The following is a 12,024-nucleotide window of genomic DNA, read 5'->3' as shown; positions in this document are numbered from 1 at the left end:
CAGAATGTGGAAAGCACCTTTAAACTAGTGGGTACATGGTGCTTTGTGGTTGGTATTGGGCTGAGCCCAACATGCCCCAAAGGCAGCCAGCTATGTTGAGTGCATGTGGCCTTGTATAGTTCAGGAGGAGGTTGGGCGATCATTTTTCTCGCCCGTTTCCTTGATGGCCCTGTTGTATGCTCTGAAAAAGGATGTGGTTTGGATTGGTGAAGGCAGCTCACAGTCTTTTGAGAATGGAGGGGAGTGTGGTTTCCCCTTTAAAAGCAAAAGTTAGCCCATGGAAATCCAAGGGATTAGAAGGGGGGGACAAGAGCATTGGAAAATGGAGTGTGGGTTTCCCCTTTAAAAGCAAAAGCTAGCCCAAGGAAATCATGCGCATTAGAGGGAGAAGGTTGATTTCCTTTTAGGAGGAGCTAGAGGAGCGAGAGTCTTTTTACATAATTTTAACAAGGTGCATGTCACATGTTGGGAACATAACATGACCCGTGTGTAAATCTCCTTAGAAAAATACATAAGGGTGAACCAGAGTAAAAAAAAAAAAAAAATTGTCAAGTTTAGAGGTGCGCGCGTCCGTGCAATTGCACGTACGTTGCTTAACATTTACTAAGATTTTGGCTCGCGCAGTGAACAAATGCATGTGAACGAGCGCAAGACATTGATCTCATGCAGTTCTAAACGTACTTGCAGGCACAACAGGCTTTCTCTGAAAAAGTTACTTTCTCATTCTATTTTGGGCATATTTGTTACTTGGGCAGTTTTTACTAAACTTCCTCACATTACCCCATAATATTGGCACCTCCATCTTCTGTCAATATTGATCTGGAGATGCCATGCGCTATGTCCATAGTGGCGCACAGATTGCATTCTCCCCTGTGCCGAGATCGCTATAGTAAATGAGGGATTCAAGTTCTGTTACCGGCGCACCATTTCGTAAATATGGAAATGTGTGTTGCGCCTCGCCGTGCGCCTCTACTGATGGCGCACAGCTTTCGTAAATCACCCCCTTTATGTCTAGGATTTTTTTTTTTTTTTGGGGGGGGGGGTTTTGAAAGTATATTTATGGGAACTTCTACGGACAGCGCAGCACTACCTATTTCTTTTGATTTGCAACTATTAGCCATGCATAAGCTATTGAGTGACAGCAGCTTTTTGGTTTATATATTCACATTTTACTAAAAGTGGTAGCGCGATTACACATTATCAGTCTAATATATATATATATATATATATATATATATATATATATATATATATATATATACATACATACATACATACATACACTCTGCATTCAGTGTAGACTATATCGGTATACTGTGCAGGCAGTTTAATATACAGTGGGGACGGAAAGTATTCAGACCCCCTTAAATTTTTCACTCTTTGTTATATTGCAGCCATTTGCTAAAATCATTTAAGTTCATTATTTTCCTCATTAATGTACACACAGCACCCCATATTGACAGAAAAACACAGAATTGTTGACATTTTTGCAGATTTATTAAAAAAGAAAAACTGAAATATCACATGGTCCTAAGACCCTTTGCTGTGACACTCATATATTTAACTCAGGTGCTGTCCATTTCTTCTGATCATCCTTGAGATGGTTCTACACCTTCATCTGAGTCCAGCTGTGTTTGATTATTCTGATTGGACTTGATTAGGAAAGCCACACACCTGTCTATATAAGCCCTTACAGCTCACAGTGCATGTCAGAGCAAATGAGAATCATGTATCACATGGTCCTAAGTATTCAGACCCTTTGCTCAGTATTTAGTAGAAGCACCCTTTTGATCTAATACAGCCATGAGTCTTTTTAGGAAAGATGCAACAAGTTTTTCACACTTGGATTTGGGGATCCTCTGCCATTCCTCCTTGCAGATCCTCTCCAGTTCTGTCAGGTTGGATGGTAAACGTTGGTGGACAGCCATTTTTAGGTCTCTCCAGAGATGCTCAATTGGGTTTAAGTCAGGGCTCTGGCTGAGCCATTCAAGAACAGTCACGGAGTTGTTGTGAAGCCACTCCTTCGTTATTTTAGCTGTGTGCTTAGGGTCATTGTCTTGTTGGAAGGTAAACCTTCGGCCCAGTCTGAGGTCCTGAGCACTCTGGAGAAGGTTTTCGTCCAGGATATCCCTGTACTTGGCTGCATTCATCTTTCCCTTGATTGCAACCAGTCGTCCTGTCCCTGCAGCTGAAAAACACCCTCACAGCATGATGCTGCCACCACCATGCTTCACTGTTGGGACTGTATTGGACAGGTGATGAGCAGTGCCTGGTTTTCTCCACACATACTGCTTAGAATTAAGGCCAAAAAGTTCTATCTTGGTCTCATCAGACCAGAGAATCTTATTTCTCACCATCTTGGAGTCCTTCAGGTGTTTTTAGCAAACTCCATGCGGGCTTTCACGTGTCTTGCACTGAGGAGAGGCTTCCGTTGGGCCACTCTGCCATAAAGCCACGACTGGTGGAGGTCTGCAGTGATGGGTGACTTTCTACAACTTTCTTCCATCTCCCGACTGCATCTCTGGAGCTCAGCCACAGTGATCTTTGGGTTCTTCTTTACCTCTCTCACCAAGGCTCTTCTCCCCCGATAGCGCAGTTTGGCTGGACGGCTAGCTCTAGGAAGGGTTCTGGTCGTCCCAAACGTCTTCCATTTAAGGATTATGGAGGCCACTGTGCTCGTAGGAACCTTAAGTGCAGCAGAATTTTTTTGTAACTTTGGCCAGATCTGTGCCTTGCCACAATTCTGTCTCTGAGCTCTTCAGGCAGTTCCTTTAACCTCATGATTCTCATTTGCTCTGACATGCACTGTGAGCTGTAAGGTCTTATATAGACAGGTGTGTGGCTTTCCTAATCAAGTCCAATCAGAATAATCAAACACAGCTGGACTCAAATGAAGGTGTAGAACCATCTCAAGGATGATCAGAAGAAATGGACAGCACCTGAGTTAAATATATGAGTGTCACAGCAAAGGGTCTGAATACTTAGGACCATGTGATATTTCAGTTTTTCTTTTTTAATAAATCTGCAAAAATGTCAACAATTCTGTGTTTCTCTGTCAATATGGGGTGCTGTGTGTACATTAATGAGGAAAAAAAAATGAACTTAAATGATTTTAGCAAATGGCTGCAATCAGTGGTGTATTTAGGTTTTGTGCTGCCCTAGGCCTGACTAAGCTCGTGCACCCCCCTAATTTAACTATGACCCACCCCTTCCTGTCAAGGCCACACCCCTTCCTTTTTAAGATCCGCCCTGTCATCTTCATGGGAGGACAGAGGGACGCCACGGGAGGAGGACAGTGAGTGATACAGCATCTTTTCATTTGGGGGTAAGGGGATATGTGCTGGGTGCTTTGGGAGGTTCTTGCACTGAAGTCGTGTCCCTCCTCTGTGGCTCCTCCTCCTCCTGGCTGTGTACTGAGTGTGTGTGGCTGACAGTGGGGAGAGAGGTGTGGGCTGCTACTGAAAGCCCATCGACGCTTGTGGGACTCCGGGCGGCAGATGTCCTGGGTGTCCACGCTGGCGCATCCCTGTCTGGCCAGTTACCGAAACTCAGTGCCGTAACTTGTTTTGGGCTCTGGGACAGTGGTGTCACTAGGGTTGGCCTAGAGGATATCAGATTAGGTACTTCCTAATGGCTCAGTTCCTGGGAACAGTAATGTATAATGGCCAACAGGCTCTCTTACCAGATCCGGTGAAACTGCAACAGTGATTCCTCCGGCTGGACGTTCACTCACTCTGGGTTGCCCAGGCCAACTCTAGTCAGTAGTGTAGCATCTCTACCCTGGCAGTGGCTTCATCTTTCTCCCCCTCTGTTGGTGCGGGTACAGCGTGGCTCTCTGGTGGTGCGGGTACAGCGTGGCTCTCTGGTGGTGCGGGTACAGCATGGCTCTGGGGTCGTGGGAACAACGTCTCTCTGGTGGTGCAGGAACAACGTGGCTCTCTCTCTGGTGGTGCGTGGCTCCCTCTCTGGTGGTGCGGGTACAACGTGGCTCTCTGGTGGTGCGGGTACAGCGTGGCTTTCTGGTGGTGCAGGTACAGCGTGGCTCTGGTGGTGCGGGTACAGCGTGGCTCTGGTGGTGCAGGTACAGCGTGGCTTTCTGGTGGTGCAGGTACAGCGTGTCTCTGGTGGTGCGGGTACAGCGTGGCTTTCTGGTGGTGCGGGTACAGCGTGGCTCTGGTGGTGCGGGTACAGCGTGGCTCTGGTGGTGCGGGTACAGCGTGGCTCCCTATCTGGCTTCCCCCAGCACAGTACTCTCTTTTTCTCCTCCTGTAACCCCCCCCCCCAGCAGAGTGCATTCATGCTGGGGGCTGTAGAACGATGTCTGTGGACACACAGGGCTGCCATTCTTCAGGGATTACTCTTCCCATGATGCCCCCAGAGTCTTCTGATTGGCCCTCTGCTGTGGCCAATTATGGGGTGAGAAACAGCAGTCAGGAAGCTGGGCAGCGGCACAGGGAAACCAATTAGAGCCGCTCTCTCTCTCTTCTCTCTTCGGCTGACAGAAAGAGGAGGGGGGCGAGCGGGGGAGATACACAGACAACCCGCATCTCTCCTCTCCCTGTCACAGCGCTGCTCCATTTACCAGAGAACTCCCCCGCTCGCCCCCCCTCTCCTTTCTGTCAGCTGAACGGAGAAGAGAGAAGAAAGAGAGAGAGCGGCTCTAATTGATTTTGCCGTGCCGCCGCCCAGCTTCCTCCCTGCTGTTTCCCTCCCCATGATTGGCCACATCAGAGAGAGAGAATCACAGCTTTACAGGGGCGGCTTGACAGCTCCTGATTTAACTGCTTCCTGGCCCCATCTGCAGCCGCTGCACTCCCAAGCTGTACTCTCTTGATGTGCCCTGCTGTGCGGGAGGAGAGCGGGTCCCGTTTTTTGGGGGGGGGGGGGCGGCTTTTTGCCGCCCCCCACAAAGTGCCGCCCTAGGCCTGGGCCTTGTTGGCCTAGGCCAAAACACAGCACTGGCTGCAATATAACAGAGTGAAAAATTTAAGGGGGTCTGAATACTTTCCGTCCCCACGGTGTATATATATATATATATATATATATATATATATATATATATATATATACACACACACACACACACACACACACACATATACATACATACATATACACACACATACACACACACAGTGCAGTCAGTGTAGAATATATATACAGTCCAGGCACAGTGTGGGGTCCCCCCCAAAATCTATACCAGGCCTTTTGGGTCTGGCATTGATTTTAAGGGGATCTCGATGCCACAATTTTGAAAAAAATTGGTGTGTGGTCCCCTAAAATCCATACCACACCCTTATCCAAGCAAGCAGCCTGACAGGCAGGATTTTTTCTTGCTTGGGGGTCCATAATAGAGCATCTAAAAAATAAGTTGCAATTTCAAGTTATGCTATGTGAATGGGGACATGTAACAAATATAAAGTAGGCGTTATTCCAACTTGGCTGTTTAAATACTCTTAAAAATATAAAACTATCCAGTTGGGGATTTTACATTTACAGCATCCAAACTGTTGAACATACACAGCAGATAAGAGTGCACTACACTGACAGCAGACATAGGATACAAGGGAATTAAAAAAAAAAAAAAAAATTCTCGTTTTTTTTGTTTTCTTTTTCTTTTCTTTTTTTAAGAAAATCGACTTATGGCAAAAAAATAGGAATCATCTATATTTAAAACGATGAACTGGAAATTATTATGAAGGAGTGCAGGTAAGTGTAAAATTCAGTTGCTTGCTCTATATGACCAGCAGGATTGTGAACACACGGCTTACATAGGCTTGCTCAATAAACAGTGTAATCTATTAGAGGCAATCAGAAAACACGGTACTGGAGCTAAACCAGCTTTTTAACTGTTGATGCCCAACAGTGTTGCCTACTGTAATCATACAAGGTATGGTACCCACATTAACAGAGAGCCAAATATTCATTTTTATGACAATTATAAAACTGACCATACTGCGCCATCTTGTGGTGGTAGCTAATAATCACCGTAAAAGAATGAATTTTGGAATTACTGAGCAATGCATATTTCCACTATAAATGGAACACAGTAATCTATACCTAATATCACTTCACTTAAGCCTTAAAGTATATCTACGGCCAAAAGTGCTTTCCCATTTTGGATAGAGCAGGGAACAGTTAAAACACGTTTTATTTTCTGCCCCATCAAGGAGATTTCCCTTCAATTTAGTATTTTACATCACTTTCAGCTCCAGTAACATGGTCACCAGAGCAAAAAGAAAGGGGTAATCTCAGTGGGGACACAGACAGCAATAAACCTGGCAGGGGACCTAATCCTTCTCTACTCTATCCAGTACTAAAAAAAGTTTGGAATTTAGATACACTTCAACTGGTGTGTGCCCGGTAACACGATAGTTAATATGTAAAGTTGGGTTACAGACTTGCAAAAATTAGTGGTCTGAGACACATCATCAATGGTGACTTTTGATTCTTTGTATTAATTATAATATTCCAGTGAGGACTGCAGTCCTATTTTATTACCAAATATTTGCTGACATTATTGAGCTTTAGTCTGTATTTCATCGGTGGCTGCGGATGCAAACTACACTTACTGACATACCTATTACTGTTTATGGAGTTTTTCCTTTCAACTCTGGTGTTCTGCATTTATGGGTGCATCAGCAATTCCTGTTCTGGTATAGCATATACAAACTATTCTCCAGACCAGTGGTCTCCAAACTGTGGCCTGGGGATCGGATGTGGCCCTTTGCTTGCTTTTATCCAGCCCTTGGATCAGTAACAATGGGGCATAGTTCCTGCCACTGACAATGGGGCACTATTGCTCATAATGGCACAAAAGATGGGACACTATTCCTCCCACTGATACCAATGATGGGGCACTATTCCTCCCACTGATACCAATATATGGGGCACTATTCCTCCCACTGATACCAATGAAGGGGCACTATTCCTCCCACTGGCACCAATTATGGGGCACTATTCCTCCCACTGATACAAATGATGGGGCACTATTCCTCCCACTGATACCAATGATGGGGCACTATTCCTCCCACTGGCACCAATGATGGGGCACTTTTCCTCCCACTGATACAAATGATGGGGCATCATTCCTCCCACTGGCACCAATGATGGGGCACTATTCCTCCCACTGATACCAATGATGGGGCTTTATTCCTCTCACTGATACCAATGATGGGGCACTATTTCTCCCACTGATACCAATGATGGGGCATTATTCCTCCCACTGACACCGATGATGGGCACATGGAAACCAGCCTGTTGCTCTGTACCCATGACACATCCTGTAACACTTCTGGATGTAGAGACCACTTTCCCAGGTCCAAGGACCTCTGGCTGAGGAAATCAGCTTGCCAATTATCTACACCTGGAATTTACAGGATTGACAAGTGTGGACCATGATGTTCTGTTCAGGGTTGGTTACTACCTTTCTTGCCACAGTGATTAATGTTTGCTACTATTGTGGCATTGTCTGACTGAAACCAGACTGGAAGACCCTGCAGTAGGATGGTCCAATGTTATAGAGGCATGATGGCATCAGCAAAAAAGGCTACTCTCCGCTGATGCCGTCATACTTTTTACCTATGAGCTGGGGATAAGCTGGAGCGAGGAATACAGCAGATGGGTTTTATTTCCAAGCTATTTTCTGTGTTACCATGGAGCACTATAAGTTTTCCATTCTGCCCTATGTTTATCATCTTAATGTGGCATGTGGAGGAAGACTGTTGGAGGTGGTGGGACCTGAAGGAGACCATATGAGAGGTGAGCAGTCTCACGTGGCACATGGTGGAGTGGTGCATCTCATTTTCATTTTCTCCACTACTTTTTTGGAGATATGGGCACTAAGGGGTGTTTATTATCTCTGACTTTTTATATTTTAGTGACTTATTTTTTCACTTTTGTTATGCGTATGGTTTCTCATTTTTGTTTCACATTTTGTGATACAATTTGGTGTTACAATGTTTAAGGCAAAGCAAAAACTGTATTTTTTTTTTTTTTTTACTTACCATAAAATCTTTCTCCGAGTTCATTGACGGACACAGCTTCGTCTTCTTTATCCATTACCAAACAGGGTTATATAGCCCCCACCCACAGGTGTAGGATACAAGGCAAAAAAAAAAAGCACATGGCACCTCCTATGGGCAGTCCTCTCTGTGCATAAAACTCTCTCTCTGCTATAGGCCTTCAGTCAGTTACAAGCAGTGTCGAAGGAGAATTTCTATAGAGGGGTAGGTGCTGTGTCTGTTAATGAACACTAAGAAAGGGATTTTATGGCAAGTAAAAAAAAAAAATCCAGTTTTCCCTTACATTCAATTGACGGACACAGCTCCTTCTTTATCCATTACCAAACAGGGATGTCTCAAAGCAGTGACCCAATGAGGGGTAGGCCAACCAATGGCAAAGAAACCCAGGACAACATACCAACACTCGGAATAACCTCAGGTGGTGTCGAGAGTCCTAAAAAGCAGCCTGCAACACTTTGCGGCCAAAACTAGCATCAGAAGTTGCCAACACCTCAATTCAATAGAACTTAGTAAATGTGTGCATAGACGATCAGGTCGCCGCCTTGAGAAACAGACGCCTGATTTTAGAATATCCAGGAGATGCTAACCGCCCTGGTGGAGAGCACTGTAACAAGGAAGGGAGGTTCCTGGCCCTTAATGGCATAGGTTTGCAGCTGAATCCAATGGGAAATAGTGGTAGAAGAAGCCGCCAAGCCTTACTTGGGATCAAGTACTCCGCAAACCATGTCTCGGGTTTGATGGCAAAAGGCACACAGAAGAATGTCCTCATTCAAATGAAAATCTGACACCTTCTTTGGTAGAAAGGAAGGGGGAGGTCGAAGCACCGTCTTGTCCTTGAGTAAAACCAGATAAGGTGGCTTACAGGACAAAGCTAATTCTGAAACCCACCCCACAGAGGCGAAAGCGACTAGGAAGTCGCCCTTCCTTTGGCTCTTTGCTGCAAAGGCTAGGTATAGGTTGGTGGGGTTGCCATTTGTTTGTACAGCTGGTGAATTGATGCGGAGACACTCTGTATACCTTCAGCTGCCATTGTGCTTTTGCAACCAACACCCCTTGTTTTTAACGTGAACTGTTAAGACAGGGTAAAATTGTTTTGTTGCAGGCTGGCGTGTAAATGAGCTGGGATTTTTTTTTTTTTTTTACATGCATCGCCCTTCCATAAGCTCCTTACTGCAAAGGCCAGTTATACAGTGGCTTGCGAAAGTATTCGGCCCCCTTGAACTTTTCAACCTTTTGCCACATTTCAGGCTTCAAACATAAAGATATAAAATTTTAATTTTTTGTGAAGAATCACCAACAAGTGGGACACAATTGTGAAGTGGAACAAAATCTATTGGATATTTTAAACTTTTTTTTAGCAATTAAAAAACTGAAAAAAGTGGTGCGTGCAAAATTATTCGGCCCCTTTACTTTCAGTGCAGCAAACTCACTCCAGAAGTTCAGCGAGGATCTCTGAATGATCCAATGTTGTCTTAAATGACTGATGGTGATGAATAGAATCCACCTGTGTGTAATCAAGTCTCTGTATAAATGCACCTGCTCTGTGATAGTCTCAGGGTTCTGTTGAAAGCGCAGAGAGCATCATGAAGACCAAGGAACACACCAGGCAGGTCCGTAATACTGTTGTGGAGAAGTTTAAAGCCGGATTTGGGTACAAAAAGATTTCCCAAGCTTTAAACATCCCAAGGAGCACTGTGCAAGCGATCATTTTGAAATGGAAGGAGTATCAGACCACTGCAAATCTACCAAGACCTGGCTGTCCCTCTAAACTTTCAGCTCAGACAAGGAGAAGACTGATCAGAGATGCAGCCAAGAGGCCCATGATCACTCTGGATGAACTGCAGAGAACTACAGCTGAGGTGGGAGAGTCTGTCCATAGGACAACAATCAGTCGTACACTGCACAAATCTGGCCTTTATGGAAGAGTGGCAAGAAGAAAGCCATTTCTCAAAGATATCCATAAAAAGTCTCGTCTAAAGTTTGCCACAAGCCACCTGGGAGATACACCAAACATGTGGAAGAAGGTTCTCTGGTCCGATGAAACCAAAATCGAACTTTTTGGCCACAATGCAAAACGATATGTTTGGCGTAAAAGCAACACAGCTCATCACACTCAACACACCATCCCCACTGTCAAACATGGTGGTGGCAGCATCATGGTTTGGGCCTGCTTTTCTTCAGCAGGGACAGGGAAGATGGATGCAGCCAAATACAGGACCATTCTGGATGAAAACCTGTTGGAGTCTGCAAAAGACCTGAAACTGGGACGGAGATTTATCTTCCAACAAGACAATGATCCCAAACATACAGCAAAATCTACAAAGGAATGGTTCACAAATAAACGTATCCAGGTGTTAGAATGGCCAAGTCAAAGTCCAGACCTGAATCCAATCGAGAATCTGTGGAAAAAGCTGAAAACTGCTGTTCACAAATGCTCTCCATCCAACCCCACTGAGCTTGAGCTGTTTTGCAAGGAAGAATGGGCAAGAATTTCAGTCTCTCGATGTGCAGAACTGATAGAGACATACCCCAAGCGACTTGCAGCTGTAATCGCAGCAAAAGGTGGCTCTACAAAGTATTATCGCAAGGGGGCCAAATAATTTTGCACGCCCCACTTTTCATTTTTTTATTAGTTAAAAAAGTTTCAAAAATCCAAAAGATTTCGTTCCACTTCACAATTTTGTCCCACTTGTTGGTGATTCTTCACAAAAAATAAAAATTTTATATCTTTATGTTTGAAGCCTGAAATGTGGCAAAAGGTTGAAAAGTTCAAGGGGGCCGAATACTTTCGCAAGCCACTATACACTGGGGTGTTTAAGTTTCTTCCGATGAGGAAGATGGATATTCTTGCCACAGTAGCATCCTTGATAATATTATCAAGAGCTGCTGTGAGATTTTTTCCCTCAAGCGTTTCTTGCCTATAGGTTCTGCAGTGCAGCACTTTATCCAAAGCGCCCTACCCATTTGTTTTGATGGGAGACATATGATGGAAATAAGGAGATGCTTCTAGCAAACTGTCAAAACTAAAGCTATATTGGCATCTGCTATATGAATTCAATAAGCAAGGGATCAAGCACTGACCCAGAATCAGGTCGTCTACGAATGATTTAGCACCGGGTTCCCAACGAACATGCGATGCGCTCCGGGAGAGAGGTGGCGCGCCGAGAGCCCCGTCCCTCCTGCCCGAGGTGCGGGGGGGGGTGGGCAGGACGGTAACCATGGTTAGATCTCCTTTAAAGGAGTTGTAAAGGCAGAAGGTTTTTTATCTTAATGCATTCTATGCATTAAGATAAAAAAAACTTTTGTGTGTAGCAGCCTCCCCAGCACCCCCTAATTACTTACCTGAGCCCCATCTCTTTCCAGCAATGTCCATGAATGTCTATGTCGTCCGGGACACTCCTTCTGATTGGCTGAGAAACAGCAGTGGCACCATTGGCTCCTGCGGCTGTCAATCAAAGTCAGTCAGTCATTTAGGGGAGAGAGGGGGCAGGCAGGGCTGGGTCAGTGTCTGAATGGACACACGGAGCTATGGCTCAGCTGCTCCATAGGAAGCTGCTGACTGTGGGGGCACTTGATAGGAGGTAGCAGCAAAACAGGACCCGAGTAGAGGAGGATTTGGGCTGCTCGCTCTGTGCAAAACCAACTGCACAGAGGAGGTAAGTATAACATGTTTGTTTTTTTTTTTGTTTTTTTTAAACAAGACTTTACAATCACTTGAAGGGGTCAGACATTGCTTGAAAAAGTAAAGTACAGCCAGAATAAGGAGAACAGCGAGACCTGCCAGAAAGAACAGGGCTCTACAAACGTTTTTTTAAAAAGGGCCAGTGTACTGTCCCCCAGAGTTTAGGGGGGCCAGACTAGGGCCACTGGGAATAGATGATGTCCTGGCATCCACTAGGAGTAAACAATGCCCTGTCTTTGGTGTTAGTTGGAGGACTCTTGCCCCATTGTTGGTGTCATTGGAGGAATAGTGCCCCATCGTTGGTATCAATGGAAGGAA

This window comes from Aquarana catesbeiana, linkage group LG03 (genome assembly GCF_042186555.1).
Source record: "Aquarana catesbeiana isolate 2022-GZ linkage group LG03, ASM4218655v1, whole genome shotgun sequence".
Taxonomy (NCBI): domain Eukaryota; kingdom Metazoa; phylum Chordata; class Amphibia; order Anura; family Ranidae; genus Aquarana; species Aquarana catesbeiana.
This window is presented reverse-complemented; position numbering follows the sequence as displayed.